The following is a 17,766-nucleotide window of genomic DNA, read 5'->3' on the forward strand; positions in this document are numbered from 1 at the left end:
TTGTGGCAGTGTAACAGGTTTCTCCCCCAAAGGGACCTGGCCTCCCCTTCATTCAAGGGGCTCTGGGTCTGTAAACTGTTTCAAGTCTGGAAACTGATTAAGGGGCCATGACTCTGTGTTTTTGTAATTCAGATTAGACTTCTGTTCATTTGACCTAGAAGTCTTTTGTTTATACAGCTCCAACAAGAATTTAGTAGACTTCCCTTCTATTGTATTTCTAGGTACCCCATGATTTACTAGCCAATGCAACAAATCTCTGCGTGTCATATAATTTTGACGCCTCCTTTGAGTTTGCTGTCTATTATAATAGCCATGTCTACACTGTCTTTGGTGATTAAGTGCTGCCACCTGGCTTCTGCCAACTTGGGATCCTGTCATCCCCATTGTGTTTAAGGATTCCAGCTCAGTGACGGCAGTTCCTACAGTAATATCTGACCTACAGAGAAGTGCAACCACAGAGCTCTTGAGGGATGATGGTGCTAGTCTCACAAATTTATTTCTCACTGTTCTGGTAAAAGGAGCATCCTCTGGACATTCCTGGGGTGTAAGAGCAGGCTTTGCATGATAAATCCACTCTAACACTCCAGTCTCTCTAAGCCTCTGGATCCCCTCATCTACATTATACCAGGGCAGGTCTGGCATTCAACCTCAGGTAATGTTGGCCACCTTTTGATCCATGTTTCAACCAACCACCCAAACAAGCTGTTAACACCTTTTCTAACTGCTTGAGCTATAACATTGAATGCAGAATCTCTGTTTAGTGGGCCCATATCAATAAATTCAGCCTGATCCAGCCTTATATTCCTCCCACCATTATCCCACACTCTTAAAATCCATTGCCACACATATTCCCCTGATTTCTGTCTATATAAATTGGAAAACTCACACAGTTCTTTTGGAGTATAACGTACCTCCTCATGTGTGATACTTTGTACCTCACCTTTAGGGGCCTGTTGGGACTTTAGTTATAGGTCTGGAAGAAATGAGGGGTGGTGGGGATGGGTCATGAAAAGAATTAGAAATATCTTCCAAGCCATTTGCTTCAGGGCCTTCATTTGCAGTTTCATCTGGTGAAACAGATTAATCACTAGGGCTAATCCCTTCAGGAGGAGGTTGGGTGGCCAATTCCTCAAGGTAGGCTGGAGGTGGGGTGGTATGTCCTCAGGGCAGACTATTACAGGGTCATCTAGAGAAGACTCAGCATGATCTAGGGTTTCAACCTCGCCCCCAACATCATTATCAATCCATATGTCACCATCCCATTTTTCAGGGTCCCACTCCTTTCCAATCAATACCCTCACTTTAACGGCAGACACCATGCAAGACTGAGATTTCAGTTTACATTGTAAAGTTGCTACTCTAACAATAAGATTCTGAGTTTGATTTTCAGAGATCTCAAGTCTATGGCTACAGGAAATAAGATTTTCCTTCAGGATACTCTTAGAAACTTCTACATCTTTCACGTGGTGTTTAAGCTTCTTGTTTGAAGCCTTAAGCCCATCCCTTTCACCCCTTAATGTAGACAGTGTATCTAACAACAACCAACCAACATCTCTATAACTCTTATTTCTACAAAACTCTGTAAAGGTGTCAAAAACATTATCCCCCAAAGTCTCGCTTCGTACAAGCGAAGCATTAGGAGAATCGAATGATGATATTTTGACTATCTCCTTTGCCAACTCACTCCATGGATTGGGAGTGTCATTCTGATTATGGGAATCAGAGTCCTTAGTGTCTCTGAGTTCAGTCAGAGTAGAAAACCATTCATAAAAACCCATTTTTAAGATTCTGTTTCTTAAGAACCACTCCCAGTACCAGATGTATTAGTTAGGGTTCTCTAGAGAAACAGAATTAACAGGGAACACTTGCAAATATAAAATTTATAAAAGTATCTCATGTGACCGCAGGAACGCAGAGTCCAAAATCCACAGGGCAAGCTGTGAAGCTGATGACTCCGATGGAGGGAGGGTCTGGATGAACTCTGCAGGAGAGGCTCACCAGCCGAAGCAGGAATGGGGCCTGTCTCCTCTGAGTCCTCCTTAAAAGGCTTCCTGTGATTAGATTTAGCATCACTAATTGTAGAAGACACTCCCCTTTGGCTGATTACAAATGGAATCAACTGTGGATGCAGCTGACATGATCATGACCTAATCCTATGAAATGTCCTCATTGCAACAGACAGGCCAGTACTTGCCCAATCAGATAAACAGCTGCCACAACTTGGCCAAGTTGACACATGTCCCTAACCATGACAAACAGTATGAACTTCCCCTAGTGTTAAGGATTGAAACATATATGTAAACCTTAAAACAGAGACAGTGTAGCCTTACGACAGGACACATGAATTTCAAACTTCTGCACTCCACATACACAGCTGTAAGCTACAGCACAGGTTCTACAATTAATATCATAGAAAATAAAGGATAGCTTCCATAATTCTCAGAAAAGAACCAATGCTGTACCATTCAAAGGAGAATACAGAAAAACAAAAGTGTTTCACATGCTGTTGCTACTGACATGTAAATATATGAAAGAGGACCTACCTGACAGCTATATAATTCATGAAAGAACAGTATTATTTTATAGCATTTATTGAGCCTGATATACTTATACCAAAAGGGTCCCTTGTCCATGGGAGCTTCAACCATGATTTTAAACAAAAAATATTATCTTGTGTTACACCCCGGGAAACAATGTGGTTCTCTTACACCCAAGTCTCTGGCTGAGAAACAGCATAGAAATGGACTGATCCCTTTGCTCATGTAAGCCATGGTGTGTGACCTTTCTCAAAGAAACTGGAATGTATGTATGTATTCAAAATCACCAACCAGATAAAAACAGAGCTAAATTTTGTCAGAAGTTTTAGGATATTTTTATCCAAACAAAAAACAGTGATTATGAGCAATGTCTGGACATAGAGAAATCAACTTACCCAAAGTGATAATACAATAAACAAAGCTAAACATTGTCCCCAACTGTGAAATAAAATATCAGTCTCTGGGCCTCTAAATGCTGTTGTCTGTAGAATTCAGGATGGCGCAATGAATCTCTCAGCAGGACACGGCACAGCTGCCGTTTGACAGCCACAACATGGACTGGAGGTTCAAAGCCCCCAACTAACCTTGAGAACTTTTCAGTGAAGGCAGCAGAGAAGCTGGCCCAGACTGTTTCTTCTGGGGTTTCATGCAATGATAATGTCCAGCTGGACAGAGCTACCCGGGACGGGAAAGTAGGGCAGCGTTTTCTAACTGAGGATAGAATTAGAGGAAAGCCGTTCTGGAAGCGAATTATAGGCCCCTATGTCAGTGGCTCCTCAGGTTATCTGCCTTTTTAAGGAGCTGAATTATACATTGATAATGTGTATAGGTGGTTGTCCCATGTAATTAAATGCTATGCTGTTATTGGCCATAATAAAATAAATGTTTCAGGTGCAAACTTTTCTTTTTTTCATGCAAATAATTTAAGTCATTTTCCTTCTCATTCATTTTGATATATCATAAACTCCTTTTTAATAATAATTAAACCTAAAGGAAATCCCTAGTTGAGAAGTCTGGGTGTTACTCATAATAAGAAACCCCCAGAGCCCACCAGCATCCTGTGGTGTCCACCCAGGCAAGCACACAAGGGAAGCACTTCATAACACAATGCCAGCATTGCTGTGTATTCACACATGCATGCACATGCACGCACGCACACACACACACATTGTATGTATATCCACATCTGGACATCCAAAGAACAACAGACCTTCTCTTGTTCTGTAAGACGTGCCTGAATTTCAGAAACTTGCTAGCATTTGACAGAAGCAACTGATTCACAGTTTCTGACAAAATCTCAGCTAAGAAAATAAACATTAAAGAGAGATCAAAGAAATAAACTATTCAATTATTCCTCAAGATCAGTGGTTCTCAAATCTCAGTGAGCAAAATGCACACACACACACACATAAATATGTACACGTGCATATTCATATCACAGGGAGTCATATTGAAAATGTATATTTCTGAGGTTTCAGAGGTTCCGTTAAGTAGAATTAATATCTTTGTTTACAATAAGTATCCCAAACCATTCTAATGAGGATTGTATTTTGAGAATCACTGCTAGAATCCCTTAAAACTTCTTTCACTTACCAAATCATTTCACCAGAAAACTCTACATATAGAAGACTCTAATATACCACAGAATTATAATTCAGTTTTCTTTTTACTTTTGTTAAAGGTTACCATAAGAAGTGACTACGTAATGAACCATTTCATATCCTGTGACATAAATTGAGAACACTGCCCATTTTTGTTCAAAATCGTATTCATAATTGACAGTATATTTCTCGCAGCATGCAGTATCAAAAAGTAGGATTATCTTTCCCAAACAATGTGTCAATGAGTGTTTGTCATAGCAATGTTTTCCGTGACTTCCTGAAAACACAGAGAGAAATTTATTCTCAATTGTAATAACACCCTTTGACCCTTTGCCCTGATTTTAATAATGTTCTTGTCTGACTTTAATCATTATTATTTCAACTTCTTTTTTAGAGCAATGAGACTGGTAACAATAATTGAATTGACAGTGACAGATGTACTTTTTTTAATGAATGTCTATGAACTGGGTTGGAGATGCATTCTTCAAGTACATTTGTTGACATATTTATTTACATAAATATTCAAAACCACAAATTCAAGTGGTGTGAGCACAAAGTTATGATGGCTCATCAAGGTGCACTGTTATTTTTAGTATACACACACACACACATATACAAATATATTGTACGTATACACACACACACACCTTATAGCCTTAACTCTGATAATGGCCACCATTATGCTGTTCTGCTAAGCTGTAGTAATATGATGTGTTATACACTATGTCAAACAAATCTTATCCTTCAGTGTAGTTTGAATTTTATATTTCTACTTGTACTTTCCCCTATTCAAATCAAGGGGCATGACAAGCTATTTATTATCTTTTGCCTGGGTTGTTTTAGCCTTATGACATGTCTTCTTATGTCAAAACCTCTTACATACCACTGCCAAATTAATCTTGCTGGAGAGTAATTCCAATAAAATTTAAAATATTTAGGCCAATATCCAAGGCCTTCTATGGTCTCAATAAAACTTGTCTTACAATTTCCCACTCTGCCCCCAGTAAGCATTTCCACTCCAATCAAATTTAAATTCCATTACACTTCCCCTTTGCTTTCTCACTCTCGGATCAAATGTCATTTAGTTGTTCTTTACATACTTAAATACTACTCACCAATAAGGCCATCGAGAAACCTTGCAAGAAATGCCAGTGAAAGTGATTTCTCTTCCCTCTATAATGCTCATGATACCTTCTGTATTTTCCTTACCTATATGCTTCATTATTATTACTAGGGTATAGGACATGTTTCTCCTGCAAGACTTGAAGCAAGGACTGCAATTACTATAGGAAGAAGCAGTACATTTTATATCACACAGTAGACAGGGACTCTATTACTTGTAGATTAACTGAACAAACTGTCTCATTTTCAAGAAAATATTCAGCCACTGTATTGATCTCAGCAACGTTGTATAGGCAAAGGATATAAAGCCATCTGAATGTTATTGTGCAATAAGGAAAACACTCAAGCAGGGCATACATCTGAACTGTCGGAATAGTGCCCATTGGGAAACCTCACCGATTCTGAGATCCATGGCAGGAATGCAGGTCCCCTGGCTCTGTCCCATTCGGGAGCACTACGCTATCTCATAGGGTCAGACACTTGACTCTAGAAGACAGACATCTCCCAGATAAGTTTTGCTGAAGTACTTTTAAAAGTCATACACGGTGGGCAATGGTGGCTCAGTGGCAGAGTTTTTGCCTGCCATGCCAGAGACACAGGTTCATTTCCCAGTGCCTGTCCATGTGAAAAAAAAAAAAAAAGTCTTATGACATGGGTGGAATTTAGTTTGTTTTCCAGGTCAGTTAGTAAATAGTCAGAAACTGTCTGGAACAACTGTTGGGGACTTCTGTAACCAGACACATACAGTTTACCAGTCAGGAATGGGTGGAGTGACCAATATCACCATGCAGAACTATAGATGTGGCCCCCAGATTGAGGAGGCTGGTACCCCTCCCCACTGACATAAAATGCTGTTTTGGAGACACTTCCTCATGGAAAAAAAAGAAGCAGTCTCTAGTAGGACCAAGGCAAGGAGAGCTCAAACAAATCCAATCACAGATTTAATTAACAAATGTGGACTGCTGAATACAAGTACTGACAGATAAAACTAGAACAAGAATGAAAGGAACCTGAGGTCTCTGTAAGCAGAAAGACGGTGGGGCTTATGGGATGGGAACAGAGGCTTTTGGAGTTGGCTGAACTCTGAATACTGGAAAAGGGCTGTGTGCCAAGAAAAGTGGTACATAGTGATGGGTACCAACTCTGGTTCATGACTGGCAAACCTGGGGCACTGGGAACTGGCTCTGAAAAGGATGTATTTTTTTTTTTAGCAACCCATTTGAAAAAAAAAGCCTCAGGCATTTTCAATTGTCAGTTGGCAGATTTAAGGTATGTCTGAGAGACAAAGTAATGAGTCAAAGAGATGGTTACCTAAGAGGTATATTTTCCCAAAGAAGGGGCGGAGGGGGAAGGCCCAGCACAAGTAGCAGCTGTCATTCAGAGAATTCAGACCCCAGGGGCTGGAAAACAGAAACAACTAAGCCGGCCTTCTGCTTCAGCTGCTTTCTCAACCATGCCTCTGGGAGGGCAGGGTCTGCTGAAAATTAAAGTCTCTGCACTCGACTTTATGCTGGTTGGGAGCTGCAGCTGACAACGCTGTCTGCTGGGCAGAACAGGAAAAGCACAGGGTCTAGGGGCTTCTCAGAGAAGACTGTCAACCTGCAGGGTCTCATCTTCAGGGAAACTTGATGCTGACTACACCCTCTTCCTGAGACCTCAGCTTGTCTGGTCTTGGAAAATCTAATTGGGGACAAATATATCTGGAGAGACTCTCCTCAAAAAAAATAAGGATTCTAAATAGGCAGCCAAGAATCAGAAAAATAAGAGCTGAAAAAATGTTATCAGTTAAACAGAAGCTATGATAGAAGTCTAGAATAAGTTGAACTGAATGCCAAATAACAGATAAGAGAACAAAGCCAACCAACAAGAAAACCCTAGGTAAAAGAGTGAAAATGACCTGCAGAATAAACCAATTAAGGAAATCAGTTGCCTAGACACCAGCGAAAAATTATGAGTCATACTAGGAAGAACAGAGATATGACCCAGTCAAAGGAACAAGCTAAAACTTCAAATGAAGTACTGGAGTTGAAACAATAAACTAAAGATTTCAAACAAACCTTGCAAATCAAATCAATGAGGTAAAGGAAAATATGGCAAAAGTAATGAAGTATATAAAGAAGACACTGGGTAACCATACAGAAGTTGAACGCTTGAAAAAGCAAATGGCAGAACTCATGGGAATGAAAGAAACAATAGAAGAGGTGAAAAACACAATGGAGACATACAACAGCATATTTGAAGAGGTAGAAGAGAGCAAACTAGAAGAATGGGACATCTGAAATCCTATACACAAAAGAACAGGTAGGGAAAAGAATGGAAAAATATGATCAGGGTCTCAGGGAATTGAATGACAACATGGAGCACACAAATATACGTGTATGGTTGTCCCAGAAGGAGAAGAGAAGAGAAGAAGGGTAGAAAGAACAATGGAGAAAATAATCACTCAAAATTTCCCAACTCTTATGAAAGACAAAGATCCAAGAAGCACAGCATAACAAACAGATCTGAATAGAGCTACCCCAAGACATTTATTAATCAGATTGTCAAATGTCAAAGACAAAGAGAATTCTGAAAGCAGCAAGAAAAAAGTGATCTACCACACACAAGGGAAGCTCAAAAAAATGGTGACAATGACTTCTCAATAGAAACCACAGAGGCGAGAAGACAGTGGCATGATGTATTTAAGATACTGAAAGAGAAAAGCTGCTAACCAAGAGTTCTAAATCTGGAAAAAACTCCCCTTCAAAAATGAGAGGGAGTTTAAAATAATTTCAGACAAACAGATACTGAGAGTTTGTGAACAAGAGGCCTGCTCAACAAGAAAAGGGAACAATACGGGCACAGAGGATCAGACAGGAGAGAGGGCTCTGGAGCAGAGTGTAGAAATGAAGACTGTCAGTAAAGGTAAGAAGAGAGCATAATATTGTAAGTATATGAACAAAGCTGAGTGTGAGTGTGGTTAAAAGAGAAAGGCTACATGCATGTATGACAGCAGAAGGAAAGAGAGAGGATAAAAACTGGGAATGTATAACTTAGCAAAACAGAGTAGACAATGATCTGATCTGATTAAGTGTACACATATAAGAAAGTTTGCACATGAGAGAGGACAAATTAATGCCAACACTGAAAGGTGCTGAAAATGGGATGGTATATGAAAAAAATACAATCAATGCAAACTAGGGTCTGCAGTTATATAACACTGTAATATGCTTCCATTAATTGTAATAAAGGCAATATACAAAAGCTAAATGTTATTAAGAGGGGGGTATGAGGGACGGTTATGGGATTCTTGGTGATGTTATTGTTTCTTCTTTTTTTAATTTTTATTCTTCATTTTTTTTTCCTCTTCTTTTCTTTGTGGAATAAATGGAAATGTTCTCATATAGATTGTGGTGGTGAATGTATAACTATATGATTACACTAGGAGCCATTGATTATTTACTTAAGATGGATTGCATACTATGTGAATAAAACTGTTTAAAAATAAACGGTAAGATACAAGTGCTGGAGAAAATATGGAGAGAAAGAGGTATCTATTCACTCTTGGTAGGGGAGCAGAATGGTGCAGCTTCTCTGGGGGGGGCAGTGTGGTGGTTCCACAGGAGGCTAAGTTTTGGGTTGCCATATGATCTTGCAACCCCATTATTAGGTATATACTTGAAAGAACTGAAAGGAGGAACACGGATGGACATTTGCACACTGGTGCTTATGGTGGCTATATTGATGATTTGCAATGGATAGAGGTGACCTACGGGTCCATTCATTGATGAATGGAAGAGCAAACTGTGGTGTGTATGTACAATAGGATATCGAGCAGCTGCAAAAAGGAATGACGTTGTGAGACATACAACTAGGTGAATGAACTTTGAGGACAGTATGTTGAGTGAAATAAGCCAGAAACGGAAAGACAAATATTTAAAGCCTCTCTATTATGGAATATAATGGGCAAACTCTGAGAAATGAATTTGAGACCATAGCTTATCAGGAGATATAAAGTGATCAGAGATTGGGTAATCAATTACTAAAGAGTACAGAATGTTCAATAAAGCTTATTGTAAAGGTTCCTAGATTGTATTCTCTTACGGCAGCACAATTATTCCTGAGTTATAAATGTTATTTCCAAATTCAGAGATGCTGTGTTCTTTGTGTATGACCTGGTCATTCCCTGAAATTTTGGATATCTAAGTGACAACTGAGACTCAGAGCTAGAGTTCTGCAGAATTGAAAGTCAGCATTACTCCACGCAGCAGCTGCCAAAGAAGATGAAAAAGAGAACAGACTTCAATTAGAGATATGAATGAAGCCAACCTGGTTAAATCAGAATAAGGTAAATCAGAATACAGAGCAATGGATGATATTGACTGTATTTTAAAACTTCAATTTCTCTGTGAACCAAAGGAAGAGATGCTTATTTGGTGCAAAATCCATATATTCTATAGCACACTATCTAATTTAAACTGTATGGTCAATTTGTTTGAACACAATAATTAAATGGAACTTTGGATAGGGAATGAGATGTTATTATTTTGTACATGTTAATGAAATACCCTGGTATATCCCAGAGTACTTCAGGTAGAAAATAAAAAATTACTTACAAATTCCCCTTGAAGAACTTGGGAAAAAGGTGGAAATATTAAACTTCCCTATCTGGGAAAATTTCTGATAGTCTCGTAAGCATTAGGGACTACCAATTTAATAATTCAAACCCTTGATCTTAGGGCTTGCCCCTTAAAATATATTTCTTGAAAGGAGAAGCTAAGCTTACTTATAATTATGCCTAGGAGTCACCCCAGCAAACCTCTTTTGTGGCTCAGATGTGGCCTCTCTTTCTAAGTCAACTCTGCAAATAGACTCACTGTCCTCCCCCTACATGGGACATGACCCCTAGGGGTATAAATCCCCCTGGCAACATGGGACATGACTCTGTGAATGAGCCTGGCCTTGGCATCATGGGATGGATAAAGGCTTCTTGACCAAAAGGGGGAAGAGAAATGAAATGAAATAGAATTTCAGTGGATAAGAGATCTCAAATAGGGTCGAGAGATCATTCTGGAGGTTATTCTTATGCATTGCATAGATATTCTTTTTTAGTTTCCAATGTATGGGGATAGCTAAAAGGAAATACTTTAAACTGCTGAACTATAATCCAGTAGCCTTGATTCTTGATGATAATTGCATAACTATAGAGCTTTTACGGTATGATCATGTGATTGTGAAAACCTTGTGACTGACACTCCCTTTATCCAGTGTATGGGCAGATAAGTTAGAAAACAAAACAAAAATAAATAAATAATAGTGAGTGATAAGGGGTATGAGATATTTTTGGTATTCTTTTATACTTTTATTTTTTGGGGGGGAAATGAAAATGTTCTAAAATTGACTGTGGTGATGAATGAATAACTATATGATGATACTGTGTGCCACTGATTCTATACTTTGGATGATTATATGGTATGTGACTATATCTCAATAAAGTTGCATTAAAAATGAAAAAAATGTCATATGAAATGGTAGAATTTTGTCCCCAGCCCTAACCTGCCAGATCAGCATACATGACTCTGTGAATGGTCAGGCAGCCAAGCCTTGAAATTGCAGCTGCAACAACACAGGAATACTCTGGCAGGATTCATCACAACAATATTATCGGTCAAGGAAGCACCAGCCCCTGTTTTGTCCTGATGGGAAGCTGTCATCCAAGCTTCCCAGTGCCATGAATACAGAGCGATGACTGGTTTCCACGGTATTCTGCAGGAGGCAATTCTTTTTCTGAGAGAACAGTCTGCAAGATAATCAATTCTGGGAAGGTGCACCCTACCTCTCTCACGTCCATAGTGCTAAATCAACCTAGCAAGAAAAGAAGAAGGAAACTAGGGTATAAGCCCAAATTCTCCAGCAGGGTCAGGAGGGAGAAAGGAGACGCAAAGACTCAGGTTAGGGACAGAGATCTGAACACAGACACATATTGCAACTGCCTGGAGGATGGTCTGAAAGACATATTTCCAGAAGGAGTAGAGATAAATCCTAGGGCATAAAAGACCCCCGGGGCAAGGCCAACAGCTTCCAGTCTCAGTGACTATTAGCAACTTCATCCGACTTTCTCAGTAGATGCAAAAATGGAGTGGGATTTTAAAACACTTTTGCTATTTCCATAAATAAAGTCCCTGCAACTGAAAAAAAAACAGCATTAGTAATAATTTTAGGTACATAATTTCCATTTAAAGCATAGTTTCCAATAAATACTCAAGAGCCCTGCACTTGCAATGTTCCCATTGCTGGTAATGAACATAATTGTTAGAAAAGGAAGGAAAATGAATTTTTGTAAAGGAAAAATATCATCCTAAAGTAATAGTAAAACTCCTGACTCCTTGCTCATTATTCATAATTTAAACAATACCAAAGTTGCTGTGGAGAGTGACAAAAACGTCTAACTGTGAAAACTAAAGATACTGTTGTCTGATATTCTATGAACATTGCACAATGTTCTATTCTTGATACCTGGTTTTGTAAAATTGCCCTGCCTTGACCAAAGCAGGATAGAAATAATTAAAATGGCCCATATCCTTAGGCTGATCATGTCTTTTTGTTTGTTTGTTTTTGAGATTAAAAAAAAAGCTCTGTTATCTCATGGTTTACTAAACTTTCTCCATTTAAAGTTTTGAGAATTTAGATATTGCAAAGAATCCTAAATTCCTCATTGTCTGTGTAAACTGGAAATATTCTGTTAAAGGGGGGTGGGGGGGTACTTAAAATTTTCTTAAACTGACTTAACAGATGGTAAGATTTTTTTCCGGGGATGGAATGTATATCTAAACACTCCCCTGCAACAGATTCAAAGTAGCCTGGCATTTCACTTACACATTTTTTAAGAGAAAACATGTTTACTCAATGGGTTTTGTATGGGTGTAAGGTAGAATTTGAAATAATACTTTCTACTGTGTTGGAACTGCTAGGCAATTAACTTAACAAATGGGGTATTTCCAGTTATATAACACTCAAATTGTCCATGCAGTTTTCAGTACAACTGGACATTTATATCACAATAAATAATTTGCTTTCACCAAGATAATACTTTATGAAAAATAAGCTTTTAATCACTGGAAAGGTAATAAGATTTCCTATGATGCTTCTTTTATAAAATTTAAACCAATCCATAGGCATCTCAATTTCTAAATGCTTGAATTTAGTATTATGCCCTTTTACACACAGTACAACATGTTCCTATAGTACAGCCTTGGAATATAGTTTCACAATGACTCCAACTAAGCTGACTGAACACAAGACAGCAAAAGGAAAGAATGAAAGAGAAATAGCAAAGAACTGAAAATAGATTGAAAGAAGGGGGAAGGAAGGAAGGGAGGGAGGGTAGGAATGAACAGATACTTAAGTCTTTTCTGTAGTATCACACACTGGCATAAGCAGTGAATGAATCACATGTTTTTCAGATCAATAGATATAAATAATTAAAATCTACTCTTTGCATGGCATTTGATGGGGCATTTATAAAATTTGAAGCCATAGTCCCTTCTCATTATTTCATCCTATTAATTTATGCCCAGTGCTGAAACACACAGAAATAAAATAAGAACACACAATAGCCATACCTCACATACCTATTACACATTAACACATACACACATACCGATCAAAACATATAACACTATCAGCATTATTCTGATCAGTCAATTGAGCAGTTTGGGTGATTCAAGGGGAAATTTAGTCAAGGATTATGAAAGTGAAAAGGAATCCCTTTTCACTTTCATAATCCTTAATTAGGTGGATCAATAGAATAGCTGTCACCTTATGGAAGTCCATTAAAATCTGCTAATTAATCAAAATTAAAGCTCATTAAAGCTTGGAGTATCTTTATTGTACTTCATTTTCTACCATTAGCAGTTAGAAAACCAAAGAGCTTTCATATCTCATTATGCTATTAACTCAGTAATGTCGGTTTTGCTTCTGCCATGTAGCAGTTACACAAAATACCACCCACACTGAAGGCTCAGGGTCAGGAGCCTCAGACTAATCAGGACCCATCTCATTAAATTCAGGCCAACTATCCTACTGCAACCTCAGCTTTTCTGCGCGGCAGACAGTGGAGGTCAGTTAGCAATAGTAAAGCACTCTGGAAGAAGAACCCTGTTAAGAGGCATCGTGATTGTGGATAGAACTATCCCAGAAGCAATCAGCTGGAAGATGGTTTCAAAAGTCAAATCATTGAGTAACACTACTTTGAAGCACATTGCTAATTCCTCTACTTTGTTTTTATTGAATTTAAAGCTAAAGTTTCTTTCATTTGCTATATTATTTTAGCCGAAAAGAAAATCTGCATGGCCTCTTAAAAATATATAAGGATATAGAGGAAGCATGCATGTTGGCGCCTTTATGTCAACTAATGCTATGGACCCTAATTCAGAAAGTTTTTTGTGTGGAGCTTCCTCCGTGTGCCAGCCCCTCCTCCTCCATGCGCGGAGCCCCTCCTCCATGCGCCCTCTACCATGTGCCAGGCCTCATATTCCATCAAGTCACCGTAAATTGTTAAACACAAATTAGATACTAGCTACATGGAGACATAGTCATTAAAGGACATTGTCCCTACCTTCCTATCTTTAGGTAATCAATAAGAGGCGGGCAGGAAAAGCATTAAGAGTAGTAAGGGCAGCAATACAGTATGCAAAAGATAGCACGTCCCTGAAGATCGAACGAGAGGGAGGAGTCGTAGCTGAGCAATCAGGGTTTAACACATGCTTACGACTGCTGACTCATTGTATAGATGCTTCTTTTTCATTTCTAGTGTGTTAGAAAAGCCAGATGGAAATACCTGAAATTGTAAATCCAGGAGTCTTGATCCTTGGTATTGACTGTATAACTGAATGGCTTTTATTGTGTGACTGTGGGTTTGTATTAAACTTGTGACTGAGGCTCCCTTTACCCAATATAGTGGTAGATGAATAATAAAATAAAGACATGCATGAAAAAATAAACTAACAATAAAGGTCAGGGATATGGGGAAAAATCATGTCTACATAAACTATGGGCAATAGTTATAGTACTACTTTAATAACATTTCATCAATTGTAACAAATGTAACTTCTGTTATAAAATAATTGAATCACAAAAAAAGTTATCATCAATTGTAACAAAATTTTCCACACCAGTGCAAGTGTTGGTGGTGGTGGAGCGGTATTTGAGAATTCTGTATTTTATACATGATTGTTCTGTAAACCCACAACTTTTCTGATAAAAAAAAAATGTTTTAATTAAAAAAACATTTAGAGGGCCCTAACTTAGATTGAGGGAAATTGTCAGCAAAAGCATTTCTGTGGCAATTCCTTTGATATAAGACTTGAAGGATAAGAAAGCATTAACCAAGCAAGTATGGAGGGAGGGGCATCCCAGGGAAAGGATGGCCATATGCAAAAGCTCTGAGATGATAAATGCCTACTTCATCCTGAATCTGTTTTTTCAAGAAGTAATAACAGCTGCTGTTGTTAATAGAGGAATAAAGTTTCAAGTTCAAACATTAAGGGTATGCCAAACAAAGTAGCTCAACCTACATCTTATAGGTGGTAAAAAAAACACCGAATAATTTTTAGGCAGATAATGTAATGATTGAATTTTTGTTTTTCAAAGGTGATTCAGACAACTGTGTGGCCAAAATGCCTTATTTCCTGTACCATTAATTTCAAGATAGCTAACTGACATCATTATGCATTGGATCTATTTCTGATATAAGTGCAGGCAAGAAAAGGAAGAACTAAGGAGAATTAATATTTGGATACTTAGCATGATACAGGCACTGGATAGCAAGCAGATCACATAAAATGCTACCTACACTGTGGGGAGACTTGAACTCATGAAAAGTTCATCTTTATCACATCTCAGTAGTTTGTACCAAAAGTGTCAGACTGAATTCTCTCAGCATTTTTTTTTCTAATGCTTGGAACACAGGTGTCTAGCAATACTACGTCAGGTGGTGAGGGTGTGACACTTTTAAATTTAGAGACATTTAAGACTCTTAAATGTATCCTACCCATATCCTTGAAGCTAAATAATGTGTTTATAGGTGCTCTGAACCCCATCGTGAGCCTTTCTGTAAAAAAAGCAATCAATGAGGAAGAGAGGCAGTGGGGTTGAGCAGAGAGTACTTCCAAGGAGTGGTAATTTAGGCACAATTGCCCTATTTATCTTCATATATTATTGAACTGCAAAAATAGACTAAGAAAGCACTCGTCTTACAAAATAAAATGTGTTGTATGTCTTTTCTCTATTATTATGTGGTACATTTTTTTCACTGTAGGTTTCTGTTCAAATCCCACATCTAAATGACATTAACAATTTGTTCCACAGCCTGAGAATGAGGCTAGAGGAAGCAAAAGAGAAAAAAGAGACTTTCAGGAGTCAGGCCAAGGAAAAAATAAATTAAATGAAGAAGGTAGAGGAGAGAAGAAATAATAAATTTCAATGAGGAAATACTAAGGGAAGATACTGATTTTTCGTGTGGTTCTGGAATTCGCAGGCTGAATATGCAATCAAAATGGGGAGTGCTATTTAGTATAGTACATAGTTAGAAGGAAATTTTGATTTAATGGTAAACAAAGCATTTCTGGACACCTACTGCAAATTCAGAGTATCAAGGAAATTTTCCAGGAAATATCGGTAAATTAGATGCAGAATTATGAATTTTTTCTTACTTTTGAGAACTATTTTCATTCAAAGTACACTGTTTTCTGTTTGCCATTTTAAAACAATATATAAAATTAAAATGATTTTGTTTTAAATGACATTTTTCCAGTTCATATTGATGCTTACCTTGTCCCAGTGATTTAGTATTTAGGGATATCAGTGAACATTTTCCTAAATATTAAGACTCTCGCTGCATGTTTGCAAGCTGTTCAGATGTGTCAATTTAATCAAATTCGGAATATTTATGAAAGACAAAATTGGGTTACTTGAATGAATGCATATGCCAGTGTTCTTTCAGCATATTTTTCCCATTACCAGTTCAGAAGTCTTAATAATGTATACTTAGCTGCTATTACACTAACCAGGAAGTTTTTACATATGTTTTCTGATTCATATTCATTCTGATCATCACACCAATTTACAAAACAGAATCTTAGAGTAGAAAAGCAGAAAGGTTATGTGGTTTGGGTCTTTCTTGACTTCTCAGGAGCACTGAATAATTTTACTTAAAGCAATTTCGATTAAATCACCTTTTAAAAGAGTAACCATTATATGCACGCACTTTAAAATCTTACAAACTAGGATGATTCTATGCAACTGCTTCCTGCATCACCAGTACCACCCTGCCCCCTATCACCACTTTTCCCAGGGCGAACAATTTGTAAAGTATGATATACAATTGCCTTGAAATAATTTCCAGCCTTTTTCCATGGACCCTGCCCTTTCTCCTGGCCAGTCTTCTGCCTCACTCACCCTCTAGTTCAGTTTCCTTTCCTGGTTTTCACTCCTCTGATCGTCCCTGAGAATCTTGGGATTGTCTCCTTCTCTCTGTGACTGAGAGACTCTGAGACCTCATCCTCTGAGATGGTTTCTGTTGTTCTTCAGACGAATTTCTCTCACATTCTCAGTGACCGACTGCAGCCCTCCTCTATCTTCTAGATAAGTTGTTCTCAGAGTGCCGTACCTGGACCTGCAGCATCGCCATCATCTGAGAGCCTGTAAAATGTTGAGTTCTCAGGTCCCAACCCAGATCCACAGAACCAGAAACTCCAGTGGGGGCCCGCAACCTGCCTTTCATAGATTCTAAATGAGTCCACAGTGCTAACGTTTGAGAATCGCTGCCCTGGAGATTTACCCCAATTCCCTACAACAGGGAGAAAGCCATACTCATCATCTTCTTCTCAAAATGCATTCCCTGCTTGAGGAAATCACAATTTACTTATAGAACAGATATTATTTTACTTATTATGTATTAGTAATAACTGTCTGTTTCCCCATGGAGCTTATGTCTACTAGTAGGGCTGGAAGAGAAGGGTCTACTGAACAGTTTAAGATCTTAGGCCTTGTAAGGGAGGGGACGGGTACTGGAGGGCCAGGGGGATTTTCCTGGGGAACAGAGATTTAAGCTAGCACTAAAAGATGGCAAGGAATTATCTATGGAAGTAGCATAAAGAAGAAAAAGCATCCAGGCACAGGGAACCACATGCATAAAAGAAGGTTTGACTAGAAATGGCTTTTAAAAGGAGCTCAATGGATGCTGAGTGACTGATAGACTAATTCACTGAATGAATGCCTGACAAATATGCTATAATTTCTTATTCTACAAAATTCTATATTTTAAAAATATTCCTATGTCAGTACAGTTTTGTAATTAGTTATATTTTTGCTTCTTTTAAAACTCTACCAATGATAAACATATTACCTCATTCTCTCAATACCCCTGATTGTTAGTATTAATATTCTTTGCATTGTAATTTATTCAACCTCAATGCAGAAAAAGAAAATCCTCATCTTTATCCTGATCTGAGAACATCTGCTTTGGA

Source organism: Tamandua tetradactyla, chromosome 1 (genome assembly GCF_023851605.1).
Source record: "Tamandua tetradactyla isolate mTamTet1 chromosome 1, mTamTet1.pri, whole genome shotgun sequence".
Lineage (NCBI taxonomy): Eukaryota > Metazoa > Chordata > Mammalia > Pilosa > Myrmecophagidae > Tamandua > Tamandua tetradactyla.